This window comes from Arvicanthis niloticus, chromosome 29, assembly GCF_011762505.2.
Source record: "Arvicanthis niloticus isolate mArvNil1 chromosome 29, mArvNil1.pat.X, whole genome shotgun sequence".
NCBI lineage: Eukaryota > Metazoa > Chordata > Mammalia > Rodentia > Muridae > Arvicanthis > Arvicanthis niloticus.
In genome coordinates this window covers 9,101,228-9,126,855 of record NC_133437.1, presented here as the reverse complement: position 1 = coordinate 9,126,855, position 25,628 = coordinate 9,101,228, and the positions used below count along the sequence as shown (strand labels likewise).

Genomic DNA, 25,628 nt, shown 5'->3' with positions numbered 1-25,628 from the left:
GTTGGAATTGATCTGCCATTAAACCCCCTCTCTCTCTCTCTCTCTCTCTCTCTCTCTCTCTCTCTCTCTCTCTCTCTCTCTCTCCTCTCTCTCTCTGTGTGTGTGTGTGTCTCTCTCTGTCTCTCTCTCTCTCTGATCATAAATATTCCTTTCATTAACTATTATAAGTGCTTAATATTAACTATAAATAAACATTAGCTGTCCCCTCCAAGGATCTATTTCAGAATGCATTTAAACACCTGAAGTTACAGAGAGCATGTGATTGATTGTTTCAGCTCAAAGCTAACATTCCAGTTTCTGTTTTAAGCCATCTTACTTCAGCTTCCTTTCTTCTGCTTCCCTACATTAAAGCAGCAGTCTACGACAGCCCTATGCACTGGGTCTGCCTGCTTTTAAGCCTGGCCCACGCTGGGTGTAGCTCTTGAAGTGAGCTTTAAAAAATTATTTTAAAGTGAGCTGGGGTGGTTGCCACAGCAACCTACCGTGAGATGAAGAAAGGATATAGATTAATCTACCCCTCAAGACTATTCAAGTGTATGGTACTTGTTCTTCATCCAGAATACTTTCAACGTAAATATAATTGAACATGAAAATTTAGAAGAGAAAATCTGAGAAACATCGCAAGATTCAAATTCCACAACATAAAAGATATTTTAGCCTCTTTGTAGTTTGTCCTATGATGATGTACATCCTAGGAAACAGCTTAATTGTAGTAGACACTTGCAAAGGTGGCCCGTGGAAGGTGCTAGGAGCTTTAAGCCACATGCCACAGCACTGCTCATATTAGAAAAAAAGAGAATGGCCATTGAGCTGTGTCACCATTGCCCATGTCAACATTTCAAATACTTCAAGACAAAGAAACTGGTGCCTCTCTTTTCATGGTAAGTTTGTGGTAGTTGAGAGATGTGAACACTCACCCTCTACACTTTACTGCCACAGCCATCGGCCCTCCATGCTTCACTTCATCTCTCCAGAGGTTACTTCACAGTTTTCAGTGTTTTTTTCTTTTGGCACCTTAAAAATGTGTAAGTATAAAAAAAAGTAGTTATTTTCTTTACAGTTGACAGTAAAGTAGATTCGGGTAGAAGTGGTTAAAAACTTCTAACGTAGCAACGCTTATTATTTTAAAACTCAAATAATGGTCATTGTAATAGTGCCTATGATTTTAAAATTTATAGTGCACATTTCGATATTTCACAGATTCACCAGGTCAACATTATCCCAAGCTGACCATACCATACAGCATGCAGACTGAATTGGTAAGGAACCTGTACTGTACAAAAGATTTGTTTCATCAAGGAAAGATTCATTGTAGGGTTCATTTTTTACACAGGGAGCCTAGATGTATCTTTACTTTTCTATCTTTAATTTTTTTATATTCGAATAAGAATTACAAGAAAACAATAAAGTAAAATTCGCCGTTTCTCCTGCTAGTGAAATTTGTGAGACATGCAGATATTTGTAATAATATCTAAGTAATAATTTGTAACAATGTCTAAACCTTTCCATCAATAGGCTCGTTTTATCCATTGCTTAAAGGCCCACTTAAAATACTTTGGGATTAATAATGTGGCTTCACTAATATATATGAATTATATTAGCAACATTACCTTGTCTTTCCAAGCAGTCTTTAACTGTGTGGAACATAGACAAGCATTCCTATGTTCTACCCTGTCTCAGACTAGGTTTCTGTGACTTTGGAACACAAATGAATCTTTCCTTGGCTTTAGAATGGGACTAGTCCCCCCACTCCACCCCTCAAGGACCAATCATGGCACAGCAGAACAAGGACCAATATCAGTTTTCCCAATTGTCTTAGCAGGATTTTCATAATGAGGAGTCATTTAGAAAACCTCTTCATCTGGGTTGCTATCTATATGCTTTGTCAGTGTCAGAAAAGTGAAGACTTTGGGCAGGATTTGTTTCAGAGTTATGGTAATTGGACTTATGTCCTTCAAACTCAGGCCCATCATGCCTAAACCTCAACTTGGTCTGGTACTCAGACCCAAGGTTTCTGACCCATCCTTTTCTCTCACTTCTTGCTCGGCTTTAATATATATTATTAAGTTGGAATCATGATATATCTTCCAGGACCTCTTAACCTTACTCTTTATGAAATAAAGTTTGAAATATATGCTCTAAAACCCCCAACATTCTCCTCTATAAAGCATGATACATTTCTTCTTCTTTCCTTCTATCAGTAAGACCAAATAAGATTTGATTGGTAATTTGCTTATAAGTGTGTGGCTGACTTGAAAGCATCTATGGGGACAGCTAAATTTAATGGAACTTTACATCCCCTCTCCCCATTGTTAAATGCTTATTGAAACACTGGTTCTACTCCATTTCTTGAAATATCACAGGAGACCTGAAATTTAAGGCGTAGATTTCCCCCCTTTAACCCTTTCCTTCAGAGACCTTACTAGGTCTGTGCTCTTTTCATTTTCAAAGATCGTAACCGGGGGATGCCATGCAAGTTTGGGGTTAACATTCCCCCCCCCCCCCCCGGCATTTTGGTACCCACTTCTTTGTTTGGGAAGCAGAGGGGCTGAGATTCAGTCCACAGGGCCCCTTAAAGAGCAGACAAGGGACGCCTCTGGTTTCAGCAGCTCACTCGACTGAGTTATTGATTGCAGGCAGAAGCAATCCCTCTGCCTGATTTGTGTTGAAAGCTGACCCGCTGGCTGGGCGGACTGGAGAGGCGCACCCAATTACTGCTGGTCCTCCCCTCCGACGTGCCTCTCCCCTCCTATCTGCTCTTCTCGGCGGGTCGCTACTTCCTCCCACCCACTTTTCTCGGGGCCGACGGAGCTGAGGGGGTGGGGACTCTTTCCCCGGCTAGTTAGAAACTAGAAGAGCTCTCAGGCTGCGTGTGTGTGTGTGTGTGTGTGTGTGTGTGTGTGTGTGTGTGTGTGTGTGTTGGGGTGGGGGTGGGAAGAACGCTGCGTGTGCCACGTGAGTGAGCCTCGGGATGGGCGGAGGAGGCTGGGCCCTGGGAGAGACCTGCCTGGCCTGGGTGCGCAGAGGGTTGGGCATGCTGTCGGCAGCGGGACAGGAAAGGGTGTGCCGGCCTGCTTTGGGCTGGAGAGGGCGAGATGTCTTGGCTTTGGGGGAAAGAGACCGTGGTGGTGTGCTGATGGAGCGTGATGGGCTCCGAGGAATGGAGGAGGCCGCAAAGGCAGTGGGTGTGCTTTGGAAACGCGCGGTGGTGGCGCTGGTGGAGTTTCTAGGCGGGTCTGGTTTTTAGGATCCCAAGAACATTTCTTCCCAGGAACTGGAGATGGGCTCTGAGCAATCTCCATAAACGCCGGGGGTCCGGAAAAGGAACCTGCCATCCACACACACTTCACAAAGTGCTAACACGAGGTCTGAGTTTCTGGCTACCTGGTGGGTTCCCGAGCACTTTGCAATCAGGAAGAGAAAGAGGGGCTTTGGGCAGGTCCAGCCTCCCTTGGATCCTGTAGCACCCCGGATTTGTAACAAATCCAGTAGCCAATTGGAAATGCTCACAGCCCCAAATTAGCTTTAAACTCTAATTAAACATCTAGGTTCTACAGAAGTACTTAAAAAAAACTAAAAGCCAACCACTAACAGGCAAGCTACCTCTGAATATGTGCGGGTCTTGGTATAGTAATGGTCACAAAGTAGAAAGAGAACTAGGGTGCTAAGGAAAATTCACAGCAAACCCAAATAAGGAAACTTCCTTTCCTCTTGCACATCTTTCTTTTGTGATTGCTTGGAAACAGTGTTGGGCTATTCTGCAAAAATAATCATCAGGAAATCCAGAATCTTGTCTAGGGTGTTGTACCAAAGAGAGCAAGTGTAACATCGACTGTGTAGGGCGTGGGCTCGCCACCTCTAACTCAAAAGTGTGTGGGCCCTACGAATAGGATAGATACCAGACTAACACGTGGCATTTCAAGTTAATGAAAATTCAAGAGAAAATGTATTCCTTCAATCAGTTTGTCATATCGTAACTGCTAAATAGGCCTGTATGGGTAGTGGGCCTCTGAGGTAGGAGATATTACGCCCTTTAATTACATGGAGTCCTACTAGAGAGTACTGCATAAAGTTTTAAGCGAAAATATTCACTTAAAAGTGCTTTATGTTGATACCAGCCAGATTTCCACGATAGTCTGCGTTTCTATGGCAGTACATTGCATCACATTGGCAGGAGCGTGAAAAGTTTTAAAGTCTGAATCTTAGTGTCTTGATGCCGAGAAAGATACTGGGAAACACGCAGTACATGCACCTTTTTTGTTGCTTTTAAATAAGGAAGGTTGGGTCAAACACAGAAGGCCTAAGTCATCCACATCTCTAAATTTGGAAAGAAGCTTAAGCCCTCTGATGGGTCCGGTATCCTTTCTGTTGTCCAGTACATCTTGGCTGGCTTGGCTAGGTAAACTACTGACTGCACAAGAAGGTGTCGTGACAGATTTTAGGTAGAATTACTTTTTTTTTTTTTTTTTTTTTTTTTAAACAAGAGAGAATGCCTCTAAGCATTCACCCTAGAGAAAATTCCATTTAATAAAGAATAAGCCGCGTGAGGAGTAATACTGTCTCCCAAACTTAACCTGCATGGCTGATGGTATCAGACAGCCGCATAATGCTTTTGCACAGAGAACAATTGAGATGTAATACTGTGTTTACTTGTACTTAAAACTTATGCAGCGCTAGCATTATGCTTTTAAAATAAGTGATAAAAAGCGATGTTAAAGTAAAAGAAAAAGGTGTTATCTGAGGTGAGACTTGCTAGACAAGTATAATCTTCCTCATATTTGATCTAATTCACTGACTTCACAAGGGAGGGACTTGCTCAGAAATGTTAATAATGTAAACACTGAAACTGCAACTAATACTACATAAGATAAGTAATAAACAGACAATGCTATCGGATTTTAGACTGAACGTAAACTTTGGGAATTCAATAGGGGATTCGTTTTTGCTGTATTTGATTTTTTACAATTTTTCATTGTTAGCTGATATGAATGTTGATATTAATTCTGCCCATTTATAGTACATTTATGGTAATTAACCCTCAATGAAGGTGATCTCTGTTCACATCCACATAGTCACAGATGGAAAATATTTCTACAACGATAATTCTTTTGAGCGTTGGACTGATCCATATTTGAGTTACTATTTGTTTCTCATGTCAATTTACCATTTACTCATATTTGAAAGGATTCTTGTCATACTACAGGAAATCTAAAATAATATATGAAAATGTCTCAGGTATCTGCAGACAGAGAAGGCCTCAGCTTCTCCAAACGAAAAGGCTGATGGGACTCTGAAGAGAATATAGCCAAAAGCCAACTGAGGGAACACAGGATGACTGATTGCTCACATCCTGAGCTTCTTGGTGACTCAGTTTCCTCAGGTGTAACATGTGGACTCTTGTGTGATGTCACCCATGCTCTGCTGTGAGGAATGAATGATCTGCTTGACCAGGGGCAGGGCTGAGGAAACAGACTGCAGTCATTCTGTGAGAACAACTCCCACTTTACACTGCCAAGTCCTTACTCACTCCCTCAGTGGTTGTCATAGATAAAGAAATGGGTCATCAGAGACGTGAGGATTGATTCAGGATGAGAACAGGTCTGGAATTTTACCTTTGAAGAAGTGGAAATCTCTTTAGATTTAACATTTTATGTTTTACTGGGTCGGGTTGACTTTTTCACAGGTGTGTAATCTCTAGGCTACTTTTAGTCCTCATGGCGGCTGCCTTCTGCTTGTTAGCTGCCTGGTTGCTGAAAAGGCACCAGACACTCCAAGCCCATCCTCTTTTCACCCCAGTTGACCTTTGGAATGCAGTTGTCAGCCAAGAAGACATTGATATCCCCAGTCTCCTGTTAGCAGATTCTTTAGGGCAGTGGCTGCTCAGATAGTCTCCTGATGTCATTGCAAATGTCTGATGGCCATCTATGGCAACTAGACTGGGCAAGGCCTCCTGGAAAGGGGGAACTCATGGAATGCGTAATGGAGCATTCCATTCAAGAGGGATCTAGGGGCAGTATTCTGTTTTGCTGCATGCGCATAGATGTCACTTCTGCATTATGCTATACAATATGAAAAACATGCCCAATTTGCACTGTTAGTAATGTCTGGAAGAGGACAATCATTTGTCTATTGGTGTAAGTAGACATTATAGAAAAAACAGAATCAGGACATTAAAGACTTTTTAAGTAGTGTTCATGGTAACATTATTTATTAAGACAAAAGGAGTCTAGAAAGAAGGAGGTAGCATGATAAAATAAACTGTGTTCCCTCAACCTTTGTATGTAATTTTGAATGACTATTATATTTATAAATGAGAGTATATATTATTTAAAAATATTTAATACCTAGAAATTTAAGTTAAGAAGAGTAATTTAAACAACTTAAATTTTTGTTAAGATGGAAAGAAATTTGCAAAATATATGGTTCCAATAGGTGATAATTCTACATTGATTTTAAATAAGTATATATGTAATTATACTAATATTGTCACTTCCTAAGAAGAAGGAAAATTTTCATTGTTTTGGATGAAAGTTTCCTAAAATTTGGAATAGGGTGATAACAAAAACTAAAATGCAAACAACAGAAAGAAAATAAATGTGAATCAGTGGCTAAAAGCAGTCTGCTTGCTGGCTTCTTTGAGCCTAGGACCCAAACCAACAGGCTTGATTGCTTTTGCTATATTTATATTTGAGTCTTTCAAATCAATTGTATTTATAATCCAAGTGTAATACTTGAGATACATTTGCAAAAATAATTTAATATTTTTAGTATGCATATAAAAATAAGTATGTTCAAGACACTTCTCATTTCGGGGCCACTTGCTACATTTAAGATTGCACAAAATACTCTATAAATGTTATTACTTTTATCCAGGCTACAGCCTTTTAGAGGGCTTTTATTATTTTTCTCTATTTGATAGATCTTTAAGAATGGAAATGTAGAGTGATGCCTTACTTTTTCTGCTCAGATAACCCATAAATGTCAAAAGACACAAAACCAGATTTATTCATTTCCAAAACTCTGTTCTTAGCTATGATACTTTTGGACAATCAAACTCAGCAGGGATTGATAGAATCACACAACTGAAATAAACTTCAGAAAAATACATTTACTTACAGGTTATCTCTTTACAGTGGCTACTCCGGGGCACTAGCCACTCACAGATATTTTTGATTGAATCCCTTAGAGAAGTCTTTTTAGAAATTTGCTTTGTATTCTTAAGAAGCATCTCCATGCTGAAGAATCAGTATTGTTACTGCTGAATTTGTTTTGTTTTTGTTAAAAAGTAAATCCAAAGAACATGTATTAAACAAAGTTCAAACTAAGATTTGATTATAAAGCCTCAAATGTTTGATATTTAGACAATAAGAAGACATTGAACTACAGAAAGAGAAGTACAATTTCAAGCTTCTTTCTGATAAGAATGCATAGCCTTTGAAGACAAAGTTTTGATGTGCAGCATTCGCAGAGTCCGGAAGTCAGTGCTGCTAACCAACAGGTGTATATTATGGGAGAGAGCCAAAGGCAGAGAAAGGGAAACCCAGCAGGAGATTAGAACCCAGGTTTCTGGAGAAGATGGACTAACCCCTAACAGTTTGCTGAGAGAAGGATGTGAAATTTATTTTTGCCTGGCCTATAGAAAATGTCCAGTAAAGTATTCCACTTTTTAATTTCACTTTCAACTATCTCTCACACCCCTGAGAAACATATTACTGCCAGAAACTTAATGGTATTTAAAAACATGTATTCTTTTCTCTCAGGTTTTTTACTTTAACTATGCCATTTCATGATCAAGTATTTGATATTTAAAATAAAATATATTTATGCTAGTATGTTGATTAAATCATATATTTTGCCCAATAAACATATATTATGCCCAAGACAATTCACATTTTGTGGGCGGTAATTTATATTAGCCTTGTCAGTACTATGGAGAGAGAAATATTTTTATATATATTCATTCTGGATTTTATCAGATACACGAAAGCAAGGATATGCTTGCTTAGAGTAAGAATCCATGATTGTATATTTTGGTTATCTCAGAAATCTTGTAAGTTGCTTAGTGAGGAAGTAACATTGCACTTAAATGTAAGGAGTCTGAACATAAGTGCATAGGATGACTCACTTTCCACAAATCTAAGTTTTTTGGCTTCTAGGGACTCAGAGATCTCACCTGTGTCCCGTAGCCATGTGACGTCACCAACTTTGTCCACTTGTGCCCTCCTTTCACCCTTATTCCACTCAGCCTTCTTTCACTTTGGCACACTCAACTCACCCAGCAGCAATTTTAAAATCAATAACAGGTCCACTGTGAGTGCCTCTACTTCCTCTTGCCTTCTACTGATGTGACTTACAAGGTCCTTTCATCTCTTAGCAGCTGGGTAAGCCCCAGAATTCCCGTGGATTAGGTTTTATCAGAATGTGCTGCTGCTTCCACAGCCTTATCCACAATACACTATCAACGTTTTATCTCTTTAAGTGAATATTTTTAAAGTTTTTAGAGAGACAAAAACCGTTTATAATGTAAAGGGTCTCGAGCAGTCCATAAATTTCCTGCTGTGTTTCTAAAGGGGCTTTTAAGGCCTCAAGTCCGTTCCACTGTCAACCACTTAGTAGTATACACGGAAGTAAGGGCAAGCGCACAGGAAGGCTGGCTCTGACTTGAGGGGAAGAAATTATTGCTTCTGAAAATGTTGGGTTGGAAGAGGAGCTCTCTGCCAGCTCTTTGAAAACCCACGTACTTGCTCTCCAGATTCTGTAAATTCCCATCCTGTTTGCTTTTTTTTTTCTCTCTTTTTTTTCCCACGAGTGACACAACAAATAGATAAAAAGATGCATGTCCTTTGTGTTATAGCTTCGGCGATATCATTTAGTTTACTGCATGTGCATTTCCTTTTATTAAAAGTCATTAGATAAAATGATTAGTTACTCAGTAATGTCTCAAAGGGAGTTAAAGAACCTACAATAAGTGCTTTTACTTGAGCAGAGGACATACTGTTTGGGGGTGTTATAGGGTCAAAAGGTAACGCTTGTTACATTTTATTCCTGTCTCCTCTCTACAAACCGCAACTAGATAACTTTTTTGTCAAAATAAGATAAAAAATGAAATAAAATAAAAACTAAAACAAAATATTCCCCAACTTTGTATGCTAACATAATACAAGTGACGGAAGCAATCTTTACCAGACGAGTGGGTTTTGTAGCAATAATCAGCTTTCTGAAGAGATTTGGAAAGAAGAGGGCTTGTCTTGTGAAAAGACGAATCTTTTCAGAATCTTTCTCAGAAGAGCAGCACATGAGAAACTATTTGCAACATTGTTTTGTTTCTCTTGACCTTTTTAGCAATAGTTATGATTTAGTGGTGATTTCCATCTCCTCTACTTTCTCCTCTTTCCTCTCCTCCACTTCATCCCTTCTATACTTTTGCATTTTCAGTTATAAATTTCTTCTCCGTTGTCAATACAACAAGGGTCATTTCATATTGACTATCTTTTCTGTGTAAAATTATTTTTATTTTAGAACTGTGAGATGATGCTATTATTTTTTTCCATTCTGTTATAACCACCACAGATTAAATTGCCCCAAATAAAGATCTTATACTGAAAATATGGTCATATAATTTATATGATATTTTTTTATTCATAGCTGTAATGATGATTCACAACGAACAAAAATGGTGTTTGTTTCATATATTGTCTGTGAAAGGTTTATATTTACCATCCATATGTTCCTAATTCAGCCTCACATAGCTGTGAGAGTCTAGTCTATGTAGCCTATGGCTATAAAACAGCTCACCCAGAGGAGAATTAAGCTTACTGCTTCTCCAGATCATCATTGACTGAATATTCTTTTGGTTAGTGAATGCATACATGTATTCTTAGAGTAATCACTCTCTGTCATATTTTCCTAAAATAACTTTCTTGAAGAGTTAGTTGAAGCCATTTTGTCATACTTAAAACTATATTATTTAGTGTCTTAAACTAGTATAAGACTTGGATAAGATCAAGACTTTGCTCATTTGGGGGGGATATTTATCATTTGCCAATTCAAATAAAAAGGTAAATGAATTACATAAGCACTACAGTATTCAATATGTTAGACAATGACTAAAAACAAAAGGAGCATTTCTAGCTGTAGCCATGTTACTGTTGGCCTCTCAGGACATGGATTCACAGAACATCTGTTTTCTAGCTCTTTGGACAGTGAGAACTGACATTGCACTGAGAAGGTTTGAGGGAATAATGGTGAGCTCTGGTGACAGTCCTCCGAATCAGCAAGGGTTAAAATCTGGTTGTCTGAGCCATTCCTTGTCCATGAACCCACCGTCTCAGAAAGTTGCATTTTAAAATCCATTTAATATCCAAAACAACAAACAAACAAACCAGCAAAAGCAAATTTGAGACAGAGTCTCATTATAGAGCCCTGGCTGTCCTGTAGGTTGCTATGTAGAACAGACTGTCCTCATACGTGTAGAGGTCTTCCTCAGCCTTCTGTGTGCAGAGAGTGCAGCTGGGAACTGCCATGCATGGTTTAGGAAGCTTCATTTGAAAAGGCTCTTCAGAAATCAGGTATGATGTCATTTGTCTGTAATCCAAGCAGTTGGAAGGCTGAGGCATGAGTATTGCCTGGTGTTTGAGGCCAGCCTGGACTGCATAGCAAATACTCTCTCAAAAAGAAAGGAAAAAATGGAAGGAAGGAAGGGAGGAAGGGAGGGAGCAGGAGAAAGGGAAAGACTCAGTAGGTATTCACTTACATTTTGTGTATGCTCTTGCCTTCTGGTAAGAGTAGTATAAGATCTATGAAGTCCTTTTAATGCTGTACCCCCTCCTTCTCTCTGTTACTTTTTGTTTCTTTCAAGCAATCCCAACAAATGTATGACCTCCTTTTAACATAGTAAGGACGAGGGTTCAAGATAAAATGAATTGTTCCAAGACCCAATTCTGTTCAGACTATACACAAACAAAAGGACACACTACACATAACATCATCATTGAAGACTGCTCAGTAAAAGCTGATTAAGCAACATGGGGAACTCCATTCTGATTTTTATGTGTATACTTTTTATTTTATGAAATATAATTCCTTCCTTTCCCTCTTTTTTTTTCCCCCTTCAACTTTACCATGGACTCCCTTTCTCTCTGTCAATTTCATGGCCTCTTTTTCTTTAATTATTGTTGCATGAATATATGTAAATGTATACACATATACAGAGATACACACACACACACACACACACACACACACACACACACACACACCCCACTGCCTTCCTAAACATAATCTCCCTTAGTCTGTATGATGTGACTTGTGTGTATGTCCCATGGATGACCTCTTGGTACCATCTGAGGACAGAAATTACTTAATTTGGGGTTCGTGTTTTAAATTTATCTGAGTGAAAACCTTATTCTTGGATGGAGTCCTGGACCCCTAGAAAAACCTGTAAAGTGGGCATAGAATGGAGGGATATTTAACATTAGTGATGGAGCACAGATGTGCTTGCTTTGGTGACTTCCAGTTTCTTGTGAGCCTAAACTCGCACAGATAGACTAGCCCTTGTCTCCGTGACTTGAATAGAGGGACATGGCAAGAAGGGGACTTTCAGATGCTCTTAGCAATTCGGTAATTGGATTTGCCTGTCCAGAAATCAGAAAGGACCCTCATGACATCACCATCTCTCAGAATAGGTTGATCAAGCCTTCAAACTCCCTCCACACATAACTGCTCTCTCTCCAGACCCCCTTCATATCTAACTGCTGCTGTTAGCTCAGATGTCTTTAATTTTTCAGAATAGGACTTCTTTGATATAATGTCTTTTTATTTGTTTTTGTCTGACAAAACAAGCATTATCATGTTGGTTTATGGCAATTATGTGTAATAACTAATTTTTACTTAAATTGTTCCTCTCTTTTCACAAGACTGAACATATTAAATATTCATTGGATTTTTCATCAGTTCAGCTATGAGAATACATACTTAACCTCAGAGTTGCATGTAGTGATGTAATGTTGAAGTGTGACCTTTCCTTTAATGAAATCAAGGTACTCTCCTAAGTTCTTACTCAGTAATGCTCTGCAGAATGATTTTGTTTCACCATTTAAATTCCCAGCTCCACACTGGTCTGAGACTTTCATCATTTGGAGTATTTACAACAACTTGGAGAGGACAGGACACGCCATTGCAGCTAGGAATCCAACAATGGTCCGGAGTTCTTTTTGGGACACCTCCCGTGAAGCAGAAAGAATACTCTCTTGGTTAGCTGAAGTATCTTGTGGTTTGTATATTACTAACCCCAAAGTCCCAATCCATTTAGCTGTGTCACAGAGATTAAGTGATTTCTTTTTAGTCACAACAGTACATAGTAGAAACAGAGTCTAGGACTCTGGTCCTTACACTCCTGCCAGGGTGTTCTTTGAACCATAGTCATCAACTCAGGAGAAATACTTGTTATCCTTTAGAAGCAGACAAGGGACCACTCACTTCTTTTAAAACTCTTTGAGATGCAAGAGAATGATTAAGTTTCCTTGATCATTTTGTAATTTTGTGTATTTTGTTTTGATGCCCCCATTTTCCACGAAAGCTGAAAATAGATATTATTTACTTTTCTGCTGATTAATTTCTTTTGCAATAAAATTTGCATGGTGCTATCACACATTGTCAAGTGATCTGTTAATCAATGTCTGATTTTGCTTTGGACTAAATGTAATATAATATACAAATAACATTTATAAATTTAGGTATAAAATTTAATTGTTAAATGGCACTATTAGTCATAGAACTATTGATTACTTTAAAATAATCTTTTGTAGAGAACAGTAGCCACTGTTTCTATCAATATCTCATATCAATATTTTAACTTTCTCCCTTTTTTTGGTAATTTGTTTGTGTATTAAATCTTACCTGCAAGATTAGCTATAAAGTCCAAGGATAAGATATATTTCTTGAAAATCAGAAAGTTGTAGTTTAATATGAACTACAATTTTCTTTCTAGTGGGCAGAAAATGAGAATTTATTTGAATATTGGTATTTTAAATTTTGTACCAGTTTATTGTACAGGATCATCAACAAATATGTCAATAGTTGTTGATATACTCAATAACATTTGACTTGATGTCAAACATGTATATTAATAAAATCCTACTGAATAGTATGGGTTCTGAGCTTGCTAGGACACACAAATGAAGCGTTGGGGCTATACCTTCATTTGTTTCTTAGCATACACACATCAAGTTAGTTAATTGTTGAATCAGCTTTTTAGTATATTCTGAATTATGTACTCTTTTCTCTCTCTATTTCTCTGTCTGTCTCTCTGTCTGTCTCTGTCTCTCTGTCTCTGTCTCTCTGTCTCTATCTCTCTGTCTCTGTCTCTCTGTCTCTCTCTGTCTGTCTCTGTCTCTGTTTCTCTCTCTCTCTCTCTCTCTCTCTCTCTCTCTATATATATATATATATATATATATATATATATTCCAGTATATTTAGTACTTTTAATTATTCTCCAATCTTTCAGAAAGATAAGGCTAAACTTTTGTTTTCTACATTAATTTTCCAAAGCATATGACTGTGATTTTTAAAAATTCTGTTATTTCAAACACATTTGTATTTTCATTTTATAAATCCATTTAAATGATAAAGAGGTTCCAAAACAGTCCAAAATGGGCACATTTCAATTACTCTTAATGATTTAGCATCATTTAATATGCTCTAGTAAGCATATATACACACACACACACACACACACATATATATATATATATATATATATATATATATATATATATATATATATTCTTGTATAGATACTGCTTAGTGACTGAAAAGGCTTTGAAAGATCTACTCATGTCATTTTTCCATGTGATACTTTTCATTTGTCAGTTTGATTGTCCACATTATTGAAGTCAAAGAAACCTGAATATGAACCTGAGAGACAAGCCCACGTCTTGATCTTCCTACTCACACCAGAGACTTTGAGTTAGCTTCAGTTTTATTCTTTTATGGAATATATTTAAAGTGAGATATTGGAGCTTCAAAGCCTCCCTCACGTGGCTTTTAAGGATTTCATGAACTCAAAATTAATCTGACTCAAGGATAGCTATCTATCTTTGATAGACATCATTACCTGGATGCTTATTTTGTCAGTGTGTACACATCTCTGACAATTCCTTTAAGGAAATTAACTCTTTCTACATAAGAAACATGTATAGGTACAAAGAAGAAATTAAAAAACTAAAAAAAGGAATGGAAAATAAGTCCATGATGGAGGGGGAGTGCCAGGCAAAAGCCATGGTTCCCCTTTTATTTGTCTTGTCCATAATCTAGATACTCTGATTTATAAACTTACTGGCACCAGGTATTATCAACAGGGGTGAGTAATAAGCAATTTTTATCTTTATTAAGTTACATCTGGCCCGTGGACAGATGACAGTTGTCAGTCAGGTGTCTGGTCAATGAGGAGGTACATATAAAGCTGCCAAAATATTTTTGTTTCTTTAAATACTTACAAATAAACTATTTTACATGGAAACACTGTTGCTTTAGATTGAATAGATGGTTAGTCACTGTGCAGTTCAATAATAATTGTTAATTACCAGAAGAATCAACAGCTTTCTTATGAATACAGAAAATGAACAAAAAAAATCTTTCAAGTGGCTCTCTGAATCAGGAGAATAATTAATTTTCCACTACCAGAATAATTATGTTATGAAGATATATTTCAAATAATCTTTTAAATGTATAGGGCATGTCTGACTCACTGTCATTTTAAACTGAGATTTTTCACTAAGACTTATTAAAGGAACCAGTTCGTATACACTGAAAGAGTTGGAGTGGGTATTTTGTGACCTAGTGTTAAAGATTTAGTAGAAAGGACAAACATATCATTGTGTGGCGACAGGGAATTAAGGCTTCTGATAATTCAAAGAAAATGTGGAATTTTCAGACCAAGTCTGAATTTCTGACACAATGAAAATGATAAATTTTTAGATATTTTGTATAATAGACTCTACCTAACATTTTAAAATAGGTTCCACTATCCATAAAAATTTGACACTCATAACCAATAGTTTGGCAGAAGTTATGTTGCTTTATTACTGCTTCAGTGTTTATTAATTAGAGTATGATAAATTTAGCCAACACTAATACGCATGAAAACAATAAGTGTAGTTCTAAAGCAGACCCAAGAGCTTATGATTTGTGATAAACAGTTTTCATCTCCAAAAGCAAGTGTGCTAGTTCTTTAAAAACATGGGACTTAGGAAACCAGAAAAATTATCTTGCTTCCCATGTCTCATTCTTTAAGAGAGGAACAGTTTTATAAATTTGGTAGATCTAGTGATGCCTGTCTCAGAATCAACAAGTCTGACAAAGCATTCATGAAGAGAGCAGTATAAACCATTATGCCTGTAAGTAAATGTTTGATAATCTGAAGAACATTATACATGCCATCCTTTATAATAAAAAGTAAATTGGAGTTTCAGTGATCTAAAAAATACGTATTTCAGAAATGCTTGTAGAAGAGACTACTATTTTGAGTGCTAGATTTTGGTCTGGAGAGACCATTTTTGGTCATTTAAAAATATTTTTTTCATATTTTTCAAAGGAAAATTAAGTCTGTCTAAGTTTATATTTTGTCCAAACCACACTTAATTTAAAAATACTTTAGATAAGATGGTCATTAACAAAAGTCAAATTTTATATTTTCCCCCACTTTACAAATATGTATTAAACATGCAGATTGGAAATTATTTATGGCGCCATCAGAGTAAAACATTTGCTTCATAGTCTTAGTCATTTATTTTTGTAGAAGCTTTTCTCTTCTTAAGTACCAATCCTACCCCCCACAGCCCAGAAAATTGATTTTAATGCATAATAATTTATAGCATTCTTGATCAATGTATGCTGTTGTGTCTTTTACATTCATTAGCCCATGTTGCTTGTGAATATGGAATTTACTTATGAAAATGGTTTCATATGTTTGCTATGTATAGTCTCTAGCTTTGAGCTGCTTCCTTGCTTAAATAAATGTTTTCAATTTGCTATAACACAACAATTTGTAGAGAAATGCTGTGAAGCATAGTTAAAAGAATGAGTCCTGGAAATAGAATCAGTTTTTAAAAATATGTCCTAACATGTGGTCTCATTTTTCCTTCTTTTGCATTAATTAAAATTCTGTTCTGAAAAAAAAATATTTTTACCCAACTTTTGAATTCACAAAATAAAAAAAATACCAAAATATGTAAATGTACTAATTTTGGAAATAAATGATACAAAAACATGCTTTATTATTTCTTTGATCATCTATTCTAAAGATTTTAGTCTTTAAAAAATACCTGTAAAATAATGAGAAAATGTTGTTCCTTTTAATTATTAATTACTCTGTTCACTTAGATGTTTTAAATACACATTAAATAAAATTAACTTTGTATTTTAAATCATCTTCTTATAATGTACACACTCTTAATAGCACATGGAATTTTTGAGAAAAGCATGTACCATTTCACAAGTTAATTTTGTAAATTCATTGGAAAAAATCACATTTATTCAGATTAGAACGAGCTTAAAATGAAACCAAAATGCTATTGTGTAGTCTCATGTAATGTGTGTGATGAACTCATTATTCTCACACATTTAAAATAGTAGTCAGAAAGTAATATTAAAACTACAAATATTTTTTTTTTTTACAAAATGCTCCTTTTATAATCTCAAAACCCGTCAAGTGTTGCTGGCTCTGTTTTGTGCACCTAGCAACCCCACTGTTGAGTAAGTTGGCTCCGTTTCCACCTCTCTCATCAGCTTTGTGAACAGAGGTACCCTAGCAGTGTCTCCTCTAAGATAACGAAATCAACTTTTAGAGATTAAAAAAAAGTACACATTTTTTGGCAATTGAAACTCACCAGTGCCTTTCTGCTTCTCCAGGAAGTTGTTCCCGTCAGCACCTGCTGAGGGCTTTGTTGTCCAAACTCTGACAGGTAAAAAAATTCCTGTAGAATAAAGCCAGACCAGCTGGCTTTGAAGAGAAACCCCCCAGTTTGGGCTGCGCTCGCCTCCTCTCCTTTTCTATGAAGACCAAGGCTTTGCCCCCTTGATCGTCAAGCGGTGAGATGCGTGATCCCTCTGCACAAGTGTCTGGCAGGCCGAGGTGCACCTGTTCATGTCACTCTGGGGTAAATTTAGCTGTAAAGGTATCATTGACAACCGGACCTTTGTCAGTGCTGGCAAAAGAACACAGAACTGCTCTCCCCCACCCCAAAGGCTCTACACTGTTAGTTCCAATGGAAAATATCCAATCGGAAGTCTATCCAAAATCATTCCTAAAAAAAAATGAAATTGCTTTCATATGGTATAAAAAAAAGTTAAGTTTCCTCATTTCACACAGGCTTTAAAATTACATTTCCAAGAATAATCTTGGAACAAGACAAGTTTTTGTTCAATTAATTGTGGCTGGAAACTTTTTAATGGAAACATAGCACACACTTGCTCCATCCCAGGTTATTAAAATCTGCTAAGCACTGTCGTTAGTTGCCTCAGCTCATTTGCTTTTTTTCAATCCAAAGAAATATTAGAAGGTTAAAACTTATCACATAGGAGGGATTAATCATGCTCCCAAATTAGAAACCTTGTAACTCTAGGAGACTTGGTGTCAAAACTGGATGGTCATGGCGCTTAAACTATTGAGAATCCACGATGCCACTGTACCATTTAAAATGGAAACTCACGTCCGTGGAGACCCTTGATGTGTGACCCTGACGATCACTGGTGGTCCTTAATGACTGGTTAAGGTAAGGACATTGACATTCATTAACAGGTGAAGTTTTAGACTGATTTCCTTTTTAGTTAAGTAAATTTAGTTGGAAGGAAAAAAAAAAAAAAAGAGAGAGAGACAGGCAGGCGGTGTTCATTGATGTATCTGGCGCAAATTTAACAGTCTAACTCTAGAAACTGTGCTAAGGAGGAATATGTTAGGACAAAGCCTTGTGAGATTCCACTTTGACAACCATGATTTCTTAAGTGGAGTTAACGGGAGTTGGGAAAAGTATTTCTTCTCTCATACTATTGCTGTTTACAATGCTTGGGTGTGATGAGAGAAAGAAACTGGGTCAAAATAAAAATGCTTTGTAGAATAAACAAGGTTCCTATTTACTTACTATGTCTAAACAGCCACTCAACAAGCCTCATTTCTCTGCAGGGCTCCACTTTCAGATAAAACATAGACCTGAATGGCATCACCCAGTATCCAGGGAAACCATGTAAGTACCTCTCTCACTGTGTACTTCTCTTATTCAGAGTTTAAAAGCTAGCTGAGTACTGAATAAGTGAGTGTTTTTATTTAATAATTATACGGGTGGGACTTTTTAGGAGCATGCTAAAAAAGAAACAGGTCTTTGTTATGTGCGTCATAACAAAACCTTAGGTTTCCTCATATTTCATAAAATGATGTGTTTAGTCCCGACCTCTCCATCAGTTCTCATTCTTATGTACAAAACAGCTACTCACAAATCTTAATGAACTGAGTTTCAAACTTCTGTGTGACCCCCCCCAGTGTTTGTTAAGGCACTTTTCAAAGGCCTGGTGTCAGGAGCAGTTACCTAAGTGTAGTGAAACATTCTTAAATTTTAAAAATGAGAAAAGTTTATGGTAACACTTCATTGATGAATGTTACTGTTTAGTTGGCTTCAGTCTTGCTTGAGGAGTGAGCGAGTGAATGAAATGAGCTTATGTTTTACTGCAGCAAAGACTCCTGAAAGTAAGTGCCATTACCAAGACCTAACTTTGTATTTGGGGAAATAGCAGGAAGTTAGTATATTTCTACTTCCCTCCCTTATTCCCCCCTCCTTCTCTCCCTCCCTTCTTGCCATTCTCTTTCCTTCCCTCCTTTCCTCCCTCCTTCCCTCCCTCTCTCCTTCCATCCCTCCTTCTTCTTCCCTCATTCATTCTCTCCTTCCCTTTCTTCCTCCCTCTCTGTCTCTCTCCCTTCTTACCTCCTTTCCTCCCTTCCTCTCCCTCCCTTCTATCTCTTTTGCTCTTTCCCTTCTTCTCTTCTCTCTTTCCCTGTTCTTCCTCTGCCTCTTATCTTTCTCCTCACCTTCCTCTCTTTCTTCACAAACACTTTTGTACATAAAGTACTGTACTAATTCATTTCTTAGGAGCTGTGAAATCTAATGGGGAAATTTAATTCCCAAACAATAAGTACATTGTTACTCTGGAGAAAGTCATTCCTAAAACAATTGAAAAGAAAATGAAAAAGTGAAATGAAAAGTTCTACTAAATATTCCCTTATATGGGTTTCACTTTGTGAAAAATTATATTTATATTAAAATAATTACCAAAAATAAAATAAACAGTTTATTTTAAAAATAAAATCACTTTCAGTATGACATGCTATTATATGACATTATGTTCATATAATCTTCATGAAAATAGTTAAAAACTAAAATGAATTATAATTATAGAATCATTTGTTGTCTCTTCGATCAGCTATACAACTTATCTAAATACAGATATACTACTTTAAAATCAAGGCTTTTGGGAGTTCCTTTAAATGCACTTGGTTTAGCCTTATGGTTGAGATTTTCTCACTATTTTCATTTAGTTTTGAGAGGGGTGTTTAGTTCATCATATCATTATATCATTATATTATTTATGCATTTTTATCCTTTATATGTGACAAAATTTTACCTTTCAGAATTAAGAAACATCTGTGGTAGAAAAAGGAAGTTGCTGGAATTTTGCAGATACCCGAAGAATCTGAACCTATACAAAACAGATGTTAGTTACTTGTGCTAATGACAAAATTTTAAGTACAAAGCCTAAGGTCTGGAAAACCCCCCGTTGTAAGATTAGCTTGGGCTACTGTTGAGTAAAGGTTGAGGCAGACAAAGATTAGCCTAGATCACGGTGCTGAGCAAAATAAACCTAGTGAACACTTGCTGATGTGATAGTTTATTTTCTAGAGGGAAGGAAAGCTCAGCATTCATTCTCAAACATAGAAGAGAAAGTATACGAGCACTGAGATGCTGTACATGTAACTTTAACTCTTGTGTCAGCGTATAGATATTCCTAAACTCATATCTCAAAAGTCAAGGAGACTCAGCGAAAAAGAACACACATCTGGTATTTCCTATCCCTCAGTAGTCGCACTAATGTGAGTCAACACTGTTCAATCAATCAATAGAGTTCTGTGACAGTGTAAATACTTTGTATCTTCAATTTGTAATATGGTAACCATCAGCCACATGTGCTTATGGAACAGAGAAAGTGACATTTGAATTTAGTTTTTTGCAATTAGGAAGTCACCATGACTAGTAGCCGCAAAATTGAGCAACACAGTTCTGGTTTAGATCATATAAAATGCATGCCAACCACCAGGAACCATGACTAAAATTATTAAGGATGAAGGGAAAAATGTACCCTGATAAAATAATTAAATTTTAAGAAATATTATCAGGTGACTGGTTAAATTTCAAGGATGAGTTTTTTTTTTTTTTTTTTTTTTCATCAGAAGTTAAAATACCCATTTGTACAGATTTTTAAAATCTGTTCGTGGTCTGTCATATAGTAACAATTTGCCACTTAAATATTTAGATCAGCATTCTAGTGCAACTTCTTTATAACATTTTCTAGAGATGAATGTTTTTAATATTGTTGATGGAAAGACAGGGTAATATTGCTTGGTAAGCCTGGGGTAGCAGATTTTAAAATGACCATAATGAACACTATTATATCAGAAAGATACTCTAGTGAAAGTTCAAACCGTGGTGATAAACATTTAGAGAAGTTCAGTTACGATGTCTGCAACGCATCCTTGCAAAGAATTTCAAGTATGTAACCAGTATACAAAGGTGCTCCCTGCCTAGTTCCATAGCTGATTCTGCTCCCAAAGCACACAGCAAGGTTTAACTCTCCATGGCCTTTCAGGTATTCTGTGAAAATGAGATATACAACTGTTTATTAATAATGCTAATATATGCAAAGTAATTGCAAGCTTGTATTTTGTATCTGAAATTTGTATAGATTTAAAACAATCTGTCATTTACTGCATGATTGCTTACTACTTGTAGGGTTATAAAACGATTTGAAATTGTATACTTAGCAGTCATCCTTTCAGAGATCACGTCATTTGACATGATCATGTCCTTTGAGGCACATGAGATCAGAAGAGAAACTTTTCAAACAAAAGCCCAGAGCCACTCCCCCCGCCCCAACCTCAATACAAATAGATTCTGTAGAAACCACACTAATTTTTCCTGGAGAGGGGATACTTTTGACATCAACCCCTATGCAGTCAGGCTTGTCCGTCAGGGAACCTAGAAACATATTTTTAACTTTTATTTATATTCCCTTGCAGTGCTTAGCCTCGCAGCCTAAGCAAGAATTCAAATAGCCAGGCAGAGAGGGTTCTGGGTGGCCCCTCTCTGCTTGGTCTAGGGGCGGAAGTCCCCTCTTTTAGGTTGGGTGGAGATGGGATTTGGGAACACCCTGGATAGAGTAACAACCTCATCTTGAGTATTGTGGTCCTCCATAGCTAACTTATGATAGCCTCACTGGACAATGACAGGAGGATCGGAGCCATTACAAGGTCCCCTTTAATTACTGGAGGTCAGGCCTCTATCCCTGCCTTGGCAAGATTAGAGCTGCCATGGCCCTTCTATACTTGGAGAAGGGAGGAGATGTCAGGGGCAGCCCTGCTATAAGCACTGAAGGCCTAAAATCAGCAATAGGCCTGACATACATGCCTGCTAACACAAAGTCTTGGGTCTCTGTGGGAAAACACTGAAGCAGATGGCCATAAGCTATTGTAAACAGGCAGCTTTTGTGGAAATTTACCAGCCTGAGTAGTCATCGACCTTGTAGATAAGCAGCCTTGGCAGATAGTACCAACTTAGATAAGGACAAGTGAATCATAGACAGAGTCATAGTGACCTGTCCCCTGAGCCTTCACCCAGCTGATACCCTGTTCTGAAAGATATCTGTACTCCTCCTGAATACCTATGCTCATGTGTCATCCCCTTCCCCACATCCTGCATTTTTTGTGTTTATAACCCTGTGTTAAAAAGTAAAAATTATGATTTAATAATTAAATAAAAACAATTTACATAAAACAAGAAGTTGGAGAAATGAACAATAAAAAGAAACCACACTTCTAATAAACTGATTTTGAAAACATTTTCGCTCCTTATTTTTGACTTCTTCTTACATGCAGCGTATGCACATGCATACGGAGGTTCAAAGCTACCTTCCTTGAGTTTTCATTTCACTTATGTAAGCTAGATCATTCACAAAGAGATTGACGGTTCTGGCAAGTCTACAGGAACAGTGGCCCAGGAGCCCATCACCGCCTCCAGGCTCCTTCTATGACAAGAGGCTGCCTGCCACACCTCAGGGCATTTATGTTGGTTCTAGAGATCTGAACTTTAAATCCATATAAAGGAATACAACGGACCTTTGGACCTTTCTGCCTGTGCAAGTGTTTTATCCATTAAGTCACCTCCCACGTCTTCAAATACATTTGTGAATTTTTCCAAAGATCCTTCATCCTAATGTCAAATCCCAAAGCTATAATGTGTGAGTTGAAAGTGAGCGGGAGACCAAGAAACCGTCAAGAAAGTTGAGAATGGAAAATTGATTTCTACAAATAATAGTTGTGAAGATACAGTTGAATGGCATGCATATTTTCTATTAGACTTCTCATAAACCAGGTCTTGTTTTAAAAAAATAAAAGACAGCTAAGGACCATATTTATAGAAACAATTTTTATAATTGTGTCTTTGCATGGGCTTCAGTGCCCTCAGTAATCTAGCCCTGTGCCTTATTGATTAATCTCTTTCCCCACCAAAGACCTATTCTTATTTGAGGTAATTGTTCACTCTGGAGAAAGTATGGCCTCTTTGAAGGGAATCAGTGTACAATATTCTATTTTGGTTTTGGTGGCCTCTGAAAACTTTAACGTGGGACACTATACATTTCAAACATAAGAATTAAAGGTATGAATCTCGACGTGACCTCAAACCTCCTTCCCTGGAGACTCTTTTGTTTGTTTGTTTTTGTTTTGTGTTTTAACCATTTTTTTAAAATTGGATATTTTCTTTATTTACATTTCAAATGTTATCTCCTTTTCCAGTTTCCCCTCTAGAAAGCCCCTATCCCATTCCCCCCATCCCCTGTTTCTGTGACGGTGTTCTCCCATCTGCCCACCCACTCTCGCCTCCCCATCCTTACATTCCCCTACACTGGGGCATCTAGCCTTCACAAGACAAAGAACCTCTCCTCCCATTGATAGACAACAAGGCCATTCTCTGCTACATATGTGGCCATGAATCTCTCCATGTGAATTCCTTAGTTGGTGGTTTAGTCCCTGGGAGCTCTGGGATGTCTGGTTGGTTGATACTGTTGTTCTTTCTATGGGGGTTGCAACCCCCTTCTTATTAATTGTTTTCATTAAGAAAAATCTGCGCTAATGGCTTCTGATTTCTTAATTGTTTCCCCAATTTGTCATATGCTGATTTACACAGGAATAATGCTTTTCCTTTCTATTATGACAATCCCAAGAATCCTAACAATTAGAGATTTCATGTAATGAACTTGAGTAAACTGTGTCATGTCTTCATCAATTGTCAGCCCATATTTTGTCTCTTTATTTTATTTAACATTCTACATCCACCATATAGTGTTTTGAAGCTGATCTCAAATATAGCATATTTTCATGTGTTAACAATTTGGTAGGCAGCCTTTTAACAATTAACACCTTTTTTAACTATAAAAATTAGCCATATTTAAAAATTTGGTTCCACCTGAGAAGTTTTTATGTCTGTACTATTCTCAAATATGTTTAACTCATTTTCACATCTGCCTCTGCCTCGTGAGTTTTATCTTTTCCACTACTTAAAACAGAGCTCAAATAAGGCCCCCACCTTCTACCTGGCTGGTATGTCCCTTCTTCTTTAGTCTTCAAGTGTACACTTATTTTTACTTATAGGCTAGAAAAACCTTGTTTTCTGCTGCTGGTGATTACTTTATTCTCTCAATTTGCTGATTTGACTGTGAAGTCATTTGATGAGTTCTTTTGTCCTCTGTGTTACCTTTCAAGTTCTGAAAACTTTGTCAGTTTTGGGCAGATTAGGAAAACTGTTGATTCCTTTTTGTAATCGCTATTAGCTCATATTAATCCTAGCAATGGGATTTATAACATCTTCATCCATGCATTTAGTATGCTTTTATTCTGACTTTGTGATGTTGATGTCATTGCTTTTGGACATGTATTCCTTAGGGTTTGCAAAATACTAATATAATTCTTTCTGCTTCTGTTTAGTTTATTAAGAGGAATTCTTCCAGGAGGATAAAAAGGGTTTTCTTGGAGGTTTAGTTTTTAGAAAAAAAATCAGTATAAATCTTTATTTTGCTCCCCTTATTCATCAGTTCTGCACGTAGTAGACTGTGCTCAGTGTCCTCTTATGCTGAGTAGTGTCTTAAATGTCATTCTGAACCTTCAGTCTATTGGTGCTGCACATCCAAGTTGTCACAGTTTTGGTTTCATCTGAGTTTGCTCATCTGTCTTTGACAGACAAAAGGTGTAGAGAGCTTTTATAATACTCCAAAAGATAAAATTCTACATGGTTATCGTGAACATCCCTTTTCTGAACCTGAAATAAGTCAACAATCCAAGAAGTTCTAATTATTTGTCTTGGAAATGGCCCCTGTAAAAGATATTCTTGAAGAACAGGGAGCCCTTTGCAGTTGGTGTGACATTTAATCTGGGTACACTCAAAGGAAATAACTGGAATTCATGTGCTTTTAAAGTTTTGTTTTATCTTTGCAATGTGAGGTATAGAAACTGGGTCCTCACAAATGCTTGACAAACATAGTACCCCTGACCCACAGGGGTACTTACTTAATAATCAATTAATAATAATCTAATGCTTCTTATTAATCCTTAAGTTAATTACATCAGACATTCATGGTATGTTTTAAGGTTAATAAGTATTAACCAACATGTTTTACTTTAGTACAGTGCTTGGGAAATAAACATATTTGTGGAGAACATACTACTGGTCATTCTGGGCAAGGAAGGAGAAAAAGAATGGGATGAAATTAGAAGTGCATGAGAGTAGCAGTGATGCAGCTACCTGGTTTGCCTAGGCCAACTGTTACTCAGAATCATGCACATGATCAAATTACACAGGGCTGCACATCCATGCACCCGTGCGAATGGGAGCACATACAACTGGAGAAGGCTAGCTTTGCTTATTGGATTATACCAGTTTTAAGTTTCAATTTGAATATTTGCAGGATACTAACTTCAGAAACAGAAGCTAGAGTATATACATTTGCTTTGTATTTTATATTTATGTCAAAGTGAACTTTAAGTGGTAATTTTATAACAAATAAAACTCCGTTGACAGTTACAATGCATCCTAATAACAGGTAAGAAGTAGTGTATAGAATTTATATGATGACTAATGTCTACATTTTGTGTTGCTATAACAAAATACCAATGACTATGTACCTTATAATGGTGCCTGTATGGTTTATGATTTCGGGGGGATAAAGGATTATGACAGCAAGCCTCTGGCATCTTGGCAACAGGACAAAGAAGTAGAAACACAACTGTTGCATGAAGAAGGGCATGCATGTGAGGAAGG

The 25,628-nt window shown here is 37.1% G+C and overlaps 1 protein-coding gene and 1 long non-coding RNA gene across 3 annotated transcripts in view; one reads left to right on the top strand and one right to left on the bottom strand.

Annotated features, from left to right (window-relative positions):
- The window catches only part of Mef2c (myocyte enhancer factor 2C), a 162,293-nt gene extending 145,271 nt beyond the window's left edge, over positions 1–17,022 (bottom strand). For both annotated transcript variants that reach the window (XM_076927084.1, XM_076927081.1), the window contains exons 1-2: positions 16,887–17,022; positions 918–1,014 (exon numbers count right to left, since the gene is read on the bottom strand). The gene's annotated coding sequence lies outside the window, so the exon portion shown is untranslated. The remainder of the gene's footprint in view (positions 1–917; positions 1,015–16,886) is intronic.
- A 164-nt stretch (positions 17,023–17,186) lies between these two features.
- The window catches only part of LOC143440363 (uncharacterized), an 85,977-nt gene continuing 77,535 nt past the window's right edge, over positions 17,187–25,628 (top strand). Inside the window, exons 1-2 of the long non-coding RNA XR_013108101.1 lie at positions 17,187–17,771; positions 18,179–18,239. This is a non-coding gene — a long non-coding RNA (uncharacterized LOC143440363). The remainder of the gene's footprint in view (positions 17,772–18,178; positions 18,240–25,628) is intronic.